This window comes from Trachemys scripta, chromosome 10 (genome assembly GCF_013100865.1).
Source record: "Trachemys scripta elegans isolate TJP31775 chromosome 10, CAS_Tse_1.0, whole genome shotgun sequence".
NCBI classification, from domain to species: Eukaryota; Metazoa; Chordata; order Testudines; family Emydidae; genus Trachemys; species Trachemys scripta.
The window spans coordinates 83,812,793-83,825,190 of record NC_048307.1 but is presented as its reverse complement, the minus strand read 5'-3'; positions in this window follow the sequence as shown (position 1 = coordinate 83,825,190).

Sequence of the window (12,398 nt, the reverse complement as noted above, 5' to 3'; positions counted from 1 at the left end):
TTAATTCAGTTTTCTTTGAAATAAGGCCCTGTATTAAGAATTAAATTTAGATTCCAAAGACAAAAGTGATAGGTATGGCTTCCGCAGTTTATTTCAAAGTTAATCGAAGCTATAGAATGAAGATGAAAAATGTCAGAAAGAGTCTAATCCTGCCTCCTGGAGTAGGAGTCCAGAAAAACATAGTGCATGCTGATCTTGGTGTCTGGATCTTTTCCTGAGAGAATTCCACGTCTTGAGGGCTTTTTGCAGGGGAGTGGGGTGCTCTGAGGAAGGTTCCATCTGTATTTGACTACTGTGGGGAGATAGATTGACAAAGGCTGCCTATCCCTTTTCCGGTTTGAAGACTTTGTGGTTTTATAGCAATGTGAGTACAGAGGTAGGAATCTCATTTTCTCCATAGTTTTGGAAAATATTTAATTATAACTGATAGAAATATCTTTTGGTGGTCACAGGGTATCAATTTTTGGAACTTAATTTACGTCACTGAGCACTTTACTCTTCATTCTTTAGTGAGCCAACATTTAAAGAATTTTATTTCTAATGTGAATTATACTGTGAAACAAATCCCACTTCAGTGGAAAAAAAAACTGCATTGTTTTGGGAAACTGTCAGTTTTTTTCTTTAGAGGATATATGATGATCTAGTCATGCCAAAAAAGACATCACTCTAGCCACTACTTAAACTAGAAAACGGGAGAACAAAACTAAAGCTGTTTTATTAGAGGCACCTTCATTCTCCAGTAACTTGCAGAGTCATACTTCCAGAGAAGAGTAACAAACATGATTAAAGGTACAGAAAACATGACCATTGAGGGAAGATTGAAAAAATTTGATTTGTTTATGCTGGAGAAGAGAAGATGGAGAGGACATGACAACAGTTTAAGTACATAAAAGACTGTTACAAAGAGGAGGGAGAAAAATTGTTTTTTAACCTCTGAGGATAGGACAAGAAGCAATGGGCTTAAATTGCAGCCAGAGCAGTTTAGGTTGGACATTAGGAAAAACTTCCTGTCAGAGTGGTTATGCACTGGAATAAATTGCCTTGGGAGGTTGTGGAATCTCCATCATTGGGAATTTTTAAGAGCAGGTTGGACAAACACCTGTCAGGGATGGTCTAGATAACAGTCCTGCCTTGAGTGCAGGGGACTGGACTAGATGACCTCTTGAGGACCCCTCCAGGTCTATGATTCTATGTGCTCAGGCCCATCCCAAATATAGAAGTTATGTTTTGGACAATATCCTGAGTAGCTATAAGCATAGCTAGTTCAATCCTAATGCTTAAGCTAACTATATTATGGCACCAATGAGTTCTATAAGTAACACGCTTGCCTGTAAAGGGGCTATTCATAAAGGAGATTCACTTCTAATCATAGAATCTTCAAACCACTCACTCCCGTATGAGAAGATAATAGTGCAGGTAGATGATTAATCTGTTTGTTAGATGAGAGGTTCTCAACCTTTTTCTTTCTGACACCCCCACAACATGCTGTGAAAATTCCATGACCCAGCTGTGCCACAATTGTTTTTCTGCATAAAAAAGCCAGGGCTGGTGTTAGTGTGTAGAAAGCCGGGCAATTGGCTAGAGCACGACGCCACAGGGAGCACCACAAAGCTAAGTTGCTCAGGCTTTGGTTTCAGCCCTGTGTGGTGGGACTTAGGCGTCCTGGGCTAAGGTCCTCTGCGGTGGGACTTCGGCTTTCTGCCCTGGGCCCAAGCGAGCCTAATGCTGACCCTGCTTGGTGGACTCCCTGAAACCTGCTTGGGGGCCCTGGACCCCTAGTTGCGAGCCACTGTTTTAGATGGTACTAAGATAAAGTTCAAACTCTCAAGAAGTTTTAAAGGTGGAGGGCTCCCTAATTCACTATTGGAAGATTAATTTTGTAAATTTGCCAAATGACTGAACAACGCTTGTAGTTCTTACTCATTTCAATAGGTAAAAATATTTAATCTGACTTTTATGGGGAGTGAGATGTGAGTGCATTGCGAGATCTTCCTTCAACTAGAAGAAAGGAGGAGTCTGGTGCAAGGGTTTTTTTAAAAAGTTTTTTTTTTAAGTAAGTGGCTCAATTTTTTTTAAATATTAAAAAAAAATTAATTTAATCACAGGATTTTGCTACTGCAGAACCATTTGAACTGACCGCTTTCCTAGGAACAGCTAGAGAACAATGCCTTTGAAATGCAGCTGTGTTCTGTCCTCTGCTACCATTAAAACTGACGCAGTCAACAAAAAAAAACAACAACAAGTGACTTTAACCTATCCAATTTAAAAAAAAAAAGGGGGGGGGGGAGTTTAGAAACACCCAAACCATTCTTCCTAAGTCAGTATCAGTTTCCATGGAAATGGCAGCATACAAAATGTTGACAGATTTCAGAGACACTGCTACTTGAACACCTGCTTGCCTAAAAACACCACCTAGCTAGACTGCAAAATTAAATTGGTTCTCACAGTCTGTAGTATTAGTTTTAAAAGATAAATTAAAACAAAGCACCTGTGTTTTTTCTATACATTGATGGAAATAAGAAAATGAAAACAGTCAAGCTACTCCTGATCTGTGTGCATGTCATATACCCAACATGCCTAGAAGGGTATTCAGCTCATCAAATTCTTGTTTTAATGCCCTCAACAAAGTACTCTCTCTAGAAAGCTGCTAACAGGACCAACTGGCCATCCTTTTTCAAAGGGTTACATAAATTCAAATTAGATTCTCTTACACTAACCACTATATTCTTCCTCTAAAGCTTGTATCACTAACTGCTTGGCCTTATCTACAGTAGGAAAATGTAAGCATGGTAAAAATGGCCACCTGGTCTACACTAGAATGTATGCCAATTGTAACACCAGTGCTCAAAATATTTTACACATTGGTTGTCTAAAACATTCTAGAAATAATTTTAACTGAAAATGTATTTGAGTTTTAAACACAGCTCCTTAAATTAGTTAAAAAGCCTTGTGGTGAGAATTGAATATGTATTTGTGCTTTCCAGTAAGTAATTTGCCATAGACTTAAATTCCATAGCTTCCCTCTCGGGAGATAAAAAGGACACAGTTTGCTATTTTTCAGTTCAAAAATTTTAGTTCCTAACTTTTTTCAATAAGGCTTGTGAATACTACTACTTCTCTTTTGACACACACTCAGTAGAGCCAATAAAGGAAAATAAAATGAAATAGCCAAGTTGTTTTTTCCCTAGCCTATATTTTAAACATGCTTCTTATTGACACTAGATACATCTGTGTAAATGAATATATCGAACTAACCAAACCTCTGCCTCCACCCTGCTATAAATACATAAAAAATATAACCTACCACTACCCTAAGACGACAGCCTGAGTAACCAGAGGAGTTTTACCCCATTCCCTGAACCTCAGCAAATTTGGGTACTGTCAGCGCAATGAGAGAAGTTACTTGGGTTCCAGCCACAAGAGCTGTATGCTGAAAAAGCCCCCTCTGTTGCACCCAGAAATTCAAAGGTAGAGCCTGTAGGTGAAAGTGCATCTCAATAATTGTAGTAATACACAGCAGAAGTTACCCCTTTGGTAGCAAGGACCAAACCATGCAAGGATGTAAACACTGATATGAACACTTTGAATATCACCTAGACGTGAATAGGAAAACTGCAACCTCTGGAGCACTGTTATAGGTTTAGATCACTGCATTTTACAACAGCTTTAATTTCCAATTTACCTGCAAGCATAGCTTCACATGGAGCTAATTGTACTAACTTTGTGGAAGTGACAAAAACAGCGTTGCCAAAATTGCAGGTCTGGTTATATTTAATGTTTTTCTTAAAGTCCCTGTTCCTGGATTTTTATTGCATGAAACTTCAGCTTTCATTAAAAGAAAGTTTCTAGTCTTTATAGTTGTGAAGAAAAACTTGAAAATGGGAACTTAACGGCTTCAAAAAGACAAATTAAAAAAATCCCAACTTCATTCCAAATCTCATGATTTTAATAATGTGAGGTGGCCAGTACTATAAAGGAATGGTTTACTGAGGCAAAGCCCATTGGAAACTGCCTAATGATAATAGCTAGACAAGTGGTTTGATAGTGATTTTGTTAACAGTGCATTCACTTACTGTACTAAAAAAGTTATGCTTCCACGTTATAGAGTTAACTAATATACAGTAGATACATAACCTTGTGTCATCACTGTCACCCTTGTCTCTCCCGCTCCACTTCTATACCCAACTGTTGTGTTTTGCCCAATTTACACTGTAAGCTTTCTGGGACAGGGACTATTGTTGCCATCTGTGCAGTACCTACTACAACGGAACCTGACAAGTTGGGTCTTTTGAGTCCTATCATAATAGAAATAATAACTATTGATGAAAGAAATGAACTGGCTACTCCAGTCTTTCAAAAGTCTAGGAGAAACTGGTGATGTGGGAGTACCCAAAAGTGCACCTCACAAACAAAGGGAGACAAAACCATGTCAAAAATGAGGGAAGGAGGGGAAGAGTTTTTATAAATGCTTCCCCCAACCATCCAGCAATAACTTTCTTCAATTTCCTCAACCAAATTTAATTTATCTTGCCCTGACACTTGGGGAAGCAGACACTGGTAAGTTGGTTCAGATTCAATGAAAGAGAGACAGAACTATGAACTCTCTATTTTCTTACATCAGAGGTTCTCAACCGGGGGTACATGTACCCCTGGGGGTACACAGAGGTCTTCCAAGGGGTACATCAACTCATCTAGATATTTGCCTAGTTTTACAACAGGCTACATAAAAAGCACTAGCGAAGTCAGTACAAATTACAATTTCATACAATTACTTGTCTATATTGCTCTATACAGTATACCCTGAAATGTAAGTACAATATTTCTATTGCAATTGATTTATTTTATAATTATATGGTAAAAATGAGAAACTAAGCAAGTTTTCAGTAATAATGGACTGTGATACTTCTGTATTTTTATGTCTGATTTTGTAAGCAAGTAGTTTTTAGTGAGATGAAACTTGCGGTACACAAGAGAAATCAGCCTCCTGAAAGGGGTACAGTAGTTTGGAAAGAAACTGGTGATGTGGGAATACCCAAAAGTGCACCTCACAGACAAAGGGAGGCAAAACCATGTCAGTAATGAGGGAAGGAGGGGAAGAGTTTTTATAAATGCTTCCCCCAACCATCCAGCAACAACTTTCTTCAGTTTCCTCAACCAAATTTAATTATCTTACCCTGGCACTTGGGGAAGCAGACACTGCACTGTTCAGATTCAATGAAAGAGACACAGAACTATGAACTCTCTATTTTCTTACATCAGTGGTTCTCCTGAGAGCCACTGTCTTACATCATGCCCCTAGCTCTATCTGAGCACCTCACATTAACATACCAAGGTCACCACAGCCAAAGCAGCCTCACTGTATCTTGTTTGGCTGCACGTACTTTGAGAAGAGAAGAACATTTTTAACATTTGAAAGGTTGGGGGAAAGTTTGAATTAAAAGTTACCTTTTCTTGGCACTCCTCTACCCTGATATAACGCGACCCGATATAACACGAATTTGGATATAACGCAGTAAAGCAGCGCTCCGGGGGAGAGGGGGGGCTGCGCACTCCGGCGGATCAAAGCAAGTTCGATATAATGCACTTTCACCTATAACACGGTAAGATTTTTTGGCTCCCGAGGACAGCGTTATATAGGGGTAGAGGTGTATTGCTATTAACTTTGACTCAGGTCTTTGCTTCCATATTCCTCCTCAATCCCTCTTTTCATTTATTTTTCCTTCCAGAAAAGAAAATGGAAGCAGAGATGCATACTAAGGATTTCAGCTCTGCAAGTTAGAAATCAAAGTGTATTTATTTATTTGCCCCCTTTTCTGGTACTGTCTCAATGTAATTGTCTCCTGCTAAGCTAGAAACCTAAAAAAAGTTAAAGCAGCTTTTAAAACCAAAAACCTTTTAAACTATGGAAATCTTAATTTGTCTAGCAATATTAATGGCTGTTTATGGCACTGCAGATGCTATGGTGACTGGTGCTTTTTGAAAATTTCATATAGTACACAAAGCTATTTATCGGCTTTAGGGGATGATTAAACACTGAAGTGCTAGTGCCATTAACATCCAATTATAACATTAACAATAATATTCTTCTTGCTTTGCAAGTTCTGCATTGTTACCTTCTTGTACTTTTTGGGGTATGGTTTAAATAAATAATTGTCCAAAGACAAATCTAAAAGGCGACTAATTATTCAAGAGCATGTCATTGTGACTGGATAGTAATTATTGTTGAACAATAATGATGTTAGCAAATTCTGTGAGGGAAAATGGTATTTATGGGTAGTGCCTACTGAAATCCTAGTAATATTTCTAATATGCATCTACTGCAATTTTGCTGTTGTAGTTAGGCATGACAGGGCATGTTATGCTATAACAGAACCACTTCTTGGGCTTGGTCCACACTGGGGCGGGGGATCGATCTAAGAAACGCAACTTCAGCTACGAGACTAGTGTAGCTGAAGTTGACATTTCCTAGATCGAACTAAGTTTACTTACTGTGGGTCCACGCGGCGCAGGCAAGCTCCCCCGTCGACAGCGCTTCCTCCTCTCGACGAGCAGGAGTTCCGCAGTCGACAGGGGAGCGCTTCTGGGATCCATTTATCGCGTCCAGATGAGACGCGATAAATCGATCCCAGAAGATCGATCTGTACCCGCCGAATCAGGCGGGTAGTGTGGACCTAGCCTTGGATGGCTTTCTTAAATTTCATGCCTTTAATACTTAAAGCATATCGCAACATGACAAACTTTCTCATTGCTGCTTAATTAGTTCCAACTCACAACTGAATCAACAATACAGCTAGTAGTTATTAATCAGATCTCTTGACTTATCTGAATAATTCTGCATTTAAAACATTGACCTGGAAAAATTTGTAAAGGTGTAACCCCAAGGTATTTTTGTCGCACTCCATCTATTCTTGATTTTTCAATCCACTGGAAGAATTCCTAACTAAATTTATTCTGCACCTCAAGCTCAAATTGGTATCCTAAAACCCAAACTGCATTCTTTCTTCATATAGCCACAATACAAATTGTGGAATTGTAATGTAACTGAAACCTACTGATTTGGAAGAGAACAGAATACAACATGCTCTTTGTAGGGCTGACAGTAGTAAGCTGATTTCTGTCACAAAGTAAATGACTAAAATATAGTGAGATGATACATATAGTAAAAGGGACCAACTATTATAAAATCACTTTCCTAACCATAGTTTATTTTAAAACTGAATAAAATCACTTAGCAAGACAACCCACCACACAGATTTCCACCCAAAAACTATACTCATCCTTTAAAAGAAGAGACACTAGAAATCCATGTGTGCAGTATATTCATACATATTTGGATGTTTTCTTCAGAATTTAATTTTTTATTTTTTCTCTCTTCTTGTTTCAGCAGCTAATGTATTCTGTATCAATCCACTGGGCCACAAAAGCGTTGACTAGGACAAATTGTCATTGCATAGAGGCATCATGCTGGAAATTGCCCTGATGTCAACTGGGGAATTTTGGGATTGACAAACTCCCGTAAAGCAACTTCCATTTTTTTTTCTAGTCTAGAAGTTTCCCAAAATTAATTGTACCATAATGGCTACTGAGAGACCATGGAATAACTGCACAGGTAAAAATACTGTTGTGCCAAAAAGCAAAATTGCTTTCTGGATGTCTTCAGTTGGTATGGACATCCAGAATCAGATTTGTTTTTTTATCATCTGATTTTCTTATTCAACAGACTCACCTGAGACACCTACAAAGTACACCTCTACCTCGATATAATGATGTCCTCAGGAGCCAAAAAATCTTACCGCATTATAGGTGAAACCACGTTAAACTTGCTTTGATCTGCCGGAGTGCACAGCCCCGCCTCCCCAGAGCACTGCTTTACCGTGTTATATCAGAATTCGTGTTATATCGGGGTAGAGGTGTATAGTATAGATTTTGTCTGCAGTAAGGTGGAATAATTTAAATCAAAGCAATTTAAATCACCAATTTTAATCATGATTTAAATCATCAGACAAGAAACCCTGATTTAAATAATTGATTTTAATCTTGTTTTGCATTTATACTTTTTGTTTTTTTTCCTGAAGGAAGATTGAGTCTCATTGGTTGGTAACCTTTAAAACATTTTGATTTGCAATTAAATATAGCTTTTACACTAAATTAGCTGCTTTTTTTTTTTGCTACCAGTAGCAAACACTACATCTTATACACATTTATTTAAACAATTACATAGTTTTTATTCAAATTCTTAATGTTTACATTTGTTAATGTTAGTAAATGGTGAATGATACGTTTCTTATTTACTATATGGTAATTAATTTTTTACTCGTGATTTGTGTCAAGCTGTATTTGGATAGAAACCGGAATTCAATTTAAAATGCACAGAACAGCATTTTTTTATTAGTTAAATAAAATTATCTTGAGTGTGCTGGATACATAAGAACCAATAAGTTTTTTAAAACATGTTTTTCATTTAAAACTAATCGATTTATTGAAACAAATGAAGTATTATCTGTAGTTAGTGACTTGAAATGATTATTCTGAACACTGTGTCTAAATATTAGGATGGGTGAACTAGAGTGCATGGCATTAAATGAGGTTATTGATATAATAGATATTGTGGAAACTTGGTGAATGAGAATAACAAATGGTACATGGTAACACCAGGACACAAAGTATATAGCAGGGATCGGCAACCTTTGGCATGCGGCCAGTCAGGGAAAGCCCCTGGCAGGCCGAGCCGGTTTGTTTATCTGCCACGTCCGCAAGTTTGGCCGATCGCGGATCCCACTGGCTGCGGTTCGCCGCCGCAGGCCAATGGAGGCTACGGGAGCAACGGCCAGTACTTCCCTTGGCCCGCGCCACTTCCCGCAGCCCCCATTGGGCTGGGACAGCGAACCATGGGCAGTGGGAGCTGCGACTGGCCGAACCTGCAGACGCTGCAGGTAAACAAACCGACCCGGCCCACCAGGGGCTTTCCCTGACAGGCCGCGTGCCAAAGGTTGCCGATCCCTGTTATATAGGAATGACAGAGTAGGTCGCACCATTGGGGGAGTGATACTATATGTGAAAGAAAGCAGTCAAATAAAGTAAAACTTAAATGAATCAAACTGTGCAGAATTTCTATGGATAGAAAGTCCATGCTTGAACAGTAAGAGGATAGCAGCAGGAATATACTACCAATCACGTGACCAGGATGGTGATGGTAATTGTTAGATGCTCAGGGAAATCAGAGAGGCTACAAAGGCAGAAAATACAATAATAATGGGGAATTTCAACTATCCTCATACTGAGTGGGTATATGTCACCTCAAGAGGAGATGCAGAGATAAAACTTCTAGACACCATAAACGACTGCTTCTTGGAGCAGCTTGTCCTGGAACCCACAAGAGAAGAGGCAATTCTTGATTTAGTATTAATGGAGCACAGGATTTGGTCCAAGTAAATAGAGCTGAACCACTCAGTAACAGCAACCATCATGTAACTAAATTTAACATCTTTGTAGGGAGAAAAATGCCAAAGAAACCCACCACAGTAGCATTTATCTTCAGAAAGGGGAACTATGCAAAAATGATGAAGTTAGTTAAATGGAAATTAAAAGGAATAGTCACAAGAGTGAAGTGCCTGCAAACTGCATGGGGACAACTAAAAACACCATAACAGAGGCTCAAACTAAATGTACACCCCAAATTAAAAATAATAAAAAAAAAATAGGAAGAGAACCAAAAAATGCCACCGTGGCTAAACAGCAAAGTAAAAGAGATGGTTTAGAGGCAAAAATGCATCCTTTAAAAACTGGAAGTCAAATCCTACTAAGAAAAATAGAAAGGAGCATAAACTCTGGCAAGTCAAGTATAATGAGGCAGGCCAAGAAAAAATGTGAAGAGATACTAGCTAAACACACAAAAACTAAAAGCAAAAAAAATGTAAATACGTAACAGGCAGGAAGCCTGCCAAACAGGCAGTGGGGCCCCTAGATGATTGAGGTGCTTAAAGAGCACTCCTGGAAGACAAGACTATTGGAGAAGCTAAAAGAATTCTCTGCATCAGTCTTCACTGCAGATGACATGAAGGAAATCCCCACACCTGAGCCATTCTTTTTAGGTGACAAATCTAAGGAATTGTCCCAGGTTGAGGTATCAATAAAGGTGGTTTTGGAACAGATTGATAAATTAAACAGTAATAAGTCACCCAAGACTTCTGAAGGGTACAAATATGAAACTGCAGAACTACTAACTGTGGTATATAACATATCGCATAAATCAGCCTCTGTACCAGATGACCAGAGGATAGCTAACATAAGGCCTATTTTTAAAAAAGGCTCCAGAGGAGATCCTGGCAATTACAGGCTGGAAAGTCTAACTTCAGTGCCAAGCAAATTGGTTGAAACTATAGTAAAGAACAAAATTAGATCAGTGGTTCTCAACCGGGGATACACATACCCTGGGGGTACGTAGAGATCTTCCACGGGGGTACATCAACTCATCTAGATATTTGCCTAGTTTTATAACAGTCTACTAAAAAGCACAAGCAAAGTCAATGCAAATGAAAATTTCATACAATGGCTTGTTTATACTGTCTATATACTATACACTGAAATGTAAGTACAATATTTCTATTCCAAATTATTTATTTTATAATTATATGGTAAAAATGAGAAAGTAAGCAATTCTTCAGTAATAGTGTACTGTGGCACTTTTGTATTTTTATGTCTGAGATTGTAAGCAAGTAGTTTTGTAGTGAGGTGAAACTTGGGGTATGCAAGAGAAATCAGCTTCCCGGAAAGAGGTACAGTAGTCTGGAAAGGTTGCGAGCCACTGGTTTAGCCCATCTCATTAACTTTAGTGGATTATCAAACTCCCATAATTAAGCTTTAAATGTAAGAGTCCACGCCAACTTTTTCACTGCTGATAATACAAAATATATCCAACTTATGCATTTAACTAGAGTGACTGGACATACTTTTCACTTACCTTAATGTCCACAAGAGTAAACCTACAAGTTTTGAATATGCAAAGAAGTTATAATATTTCCATTATGTGTAAAACTAACCAGTTATTGGACAAATTAGGACAAAACTGATTTTTGCAATGTCTTCTATTAAAGAGTTTTCAAGTCATTTAGTGCAGTTTTGTGGTTTGGGTTTTTTGTTTTTGTTTAAGACTTGGCTTTACAGCAGCAAAACAGTTCAATTTAATAAGTCAACAAATATTTTAAATTACTCTTCTTGTGCCTCTACAATACTACACAGGTGTAAAATATGAAAAAAAAATAGATCCAAGTGGAATAGAGAATAGAAAACAAAATTCCTGCAATTTTTTCTTCCCCTGCTTATTGCTAAATTACAGATTGCAGTCAAAGCTCCTTTTGCAGAAACATTCCAATTTCTGCAGTACATTGAAAAGATTCTTTACCTTCATAAACATATTAGTTTGAGAATTTGAGAGTCAAGGTAAAAATTTATCTTAATGAAGCTTGGCAGTAAAGCAGTAAGTAACCTCTTAAAGAAACAAACATTTGTTGCAGTTTTCAACTAAGTTCTTCACACACTGGTTTTTACTGTACATTTCTTTTTACTCTATCCTGAGAGATGTTTCTTATGTACTTCTTAACTAATATGGAAACAAACGTTTGCAGTGTCTTGGTTCTTTGTAAAATGAGCCATCTCTAGAATACTTTCCACATCTATGAAATCTTTTGTCTGAGGAGCCAAAGCTACCTTAAAACAAAGACTTAAGCCCCACAACAAACCAAGTTAGGCAAGCATCATACCCATTTTACAGCTCAGGAAGGTAAGTTGCCAAAATGTACACAGCTCAAGTCAGTGGGCAGAATCAGGAGTAGAAATCTGGGGTTCTTACTCTCACTGTTAGTACAATAGAGTCTTGGTCCATGACTAGGGCTCCTAGACGCTACGATAATACGAACCATATAGTCACTAGACTAGCAGATAATCTACTGTGATCACAGGTCACTGGTTCACTGGTCAGTAACTTGTTACATTTTAGGGACTCCAGAAAACATGTACAGCAATGAACTCTGCAGCCTCTCACACACCCTCACCACACGTGCAGGTGGGAAGAGCAGGAGTTATACCAAAATCTGTCAAAATGAATGATGTATTGGCTCTGCTGCACATCCCTCCCAGGAGGGTTCCAAGGCCTTTCACATCTTAAATGCACCGACACACATGGTATACACAGGGGTTTTGCTGCACTGGAACTATACACAGACACATGCAGTGCTGCCACAAGCAGAGTAGGCCCCAACCACCAACTGTATACTCTGATAGCAGCCCCTGTACTGAACATTCTCCTTCCTTTGCCTCCTCAGCTTGGTCAAGCCAATGAGCTCCATGCTGTTTTCTAATTTCAGTGGGAATAGGGGCTACTGACCAAACACTGCCAGTAA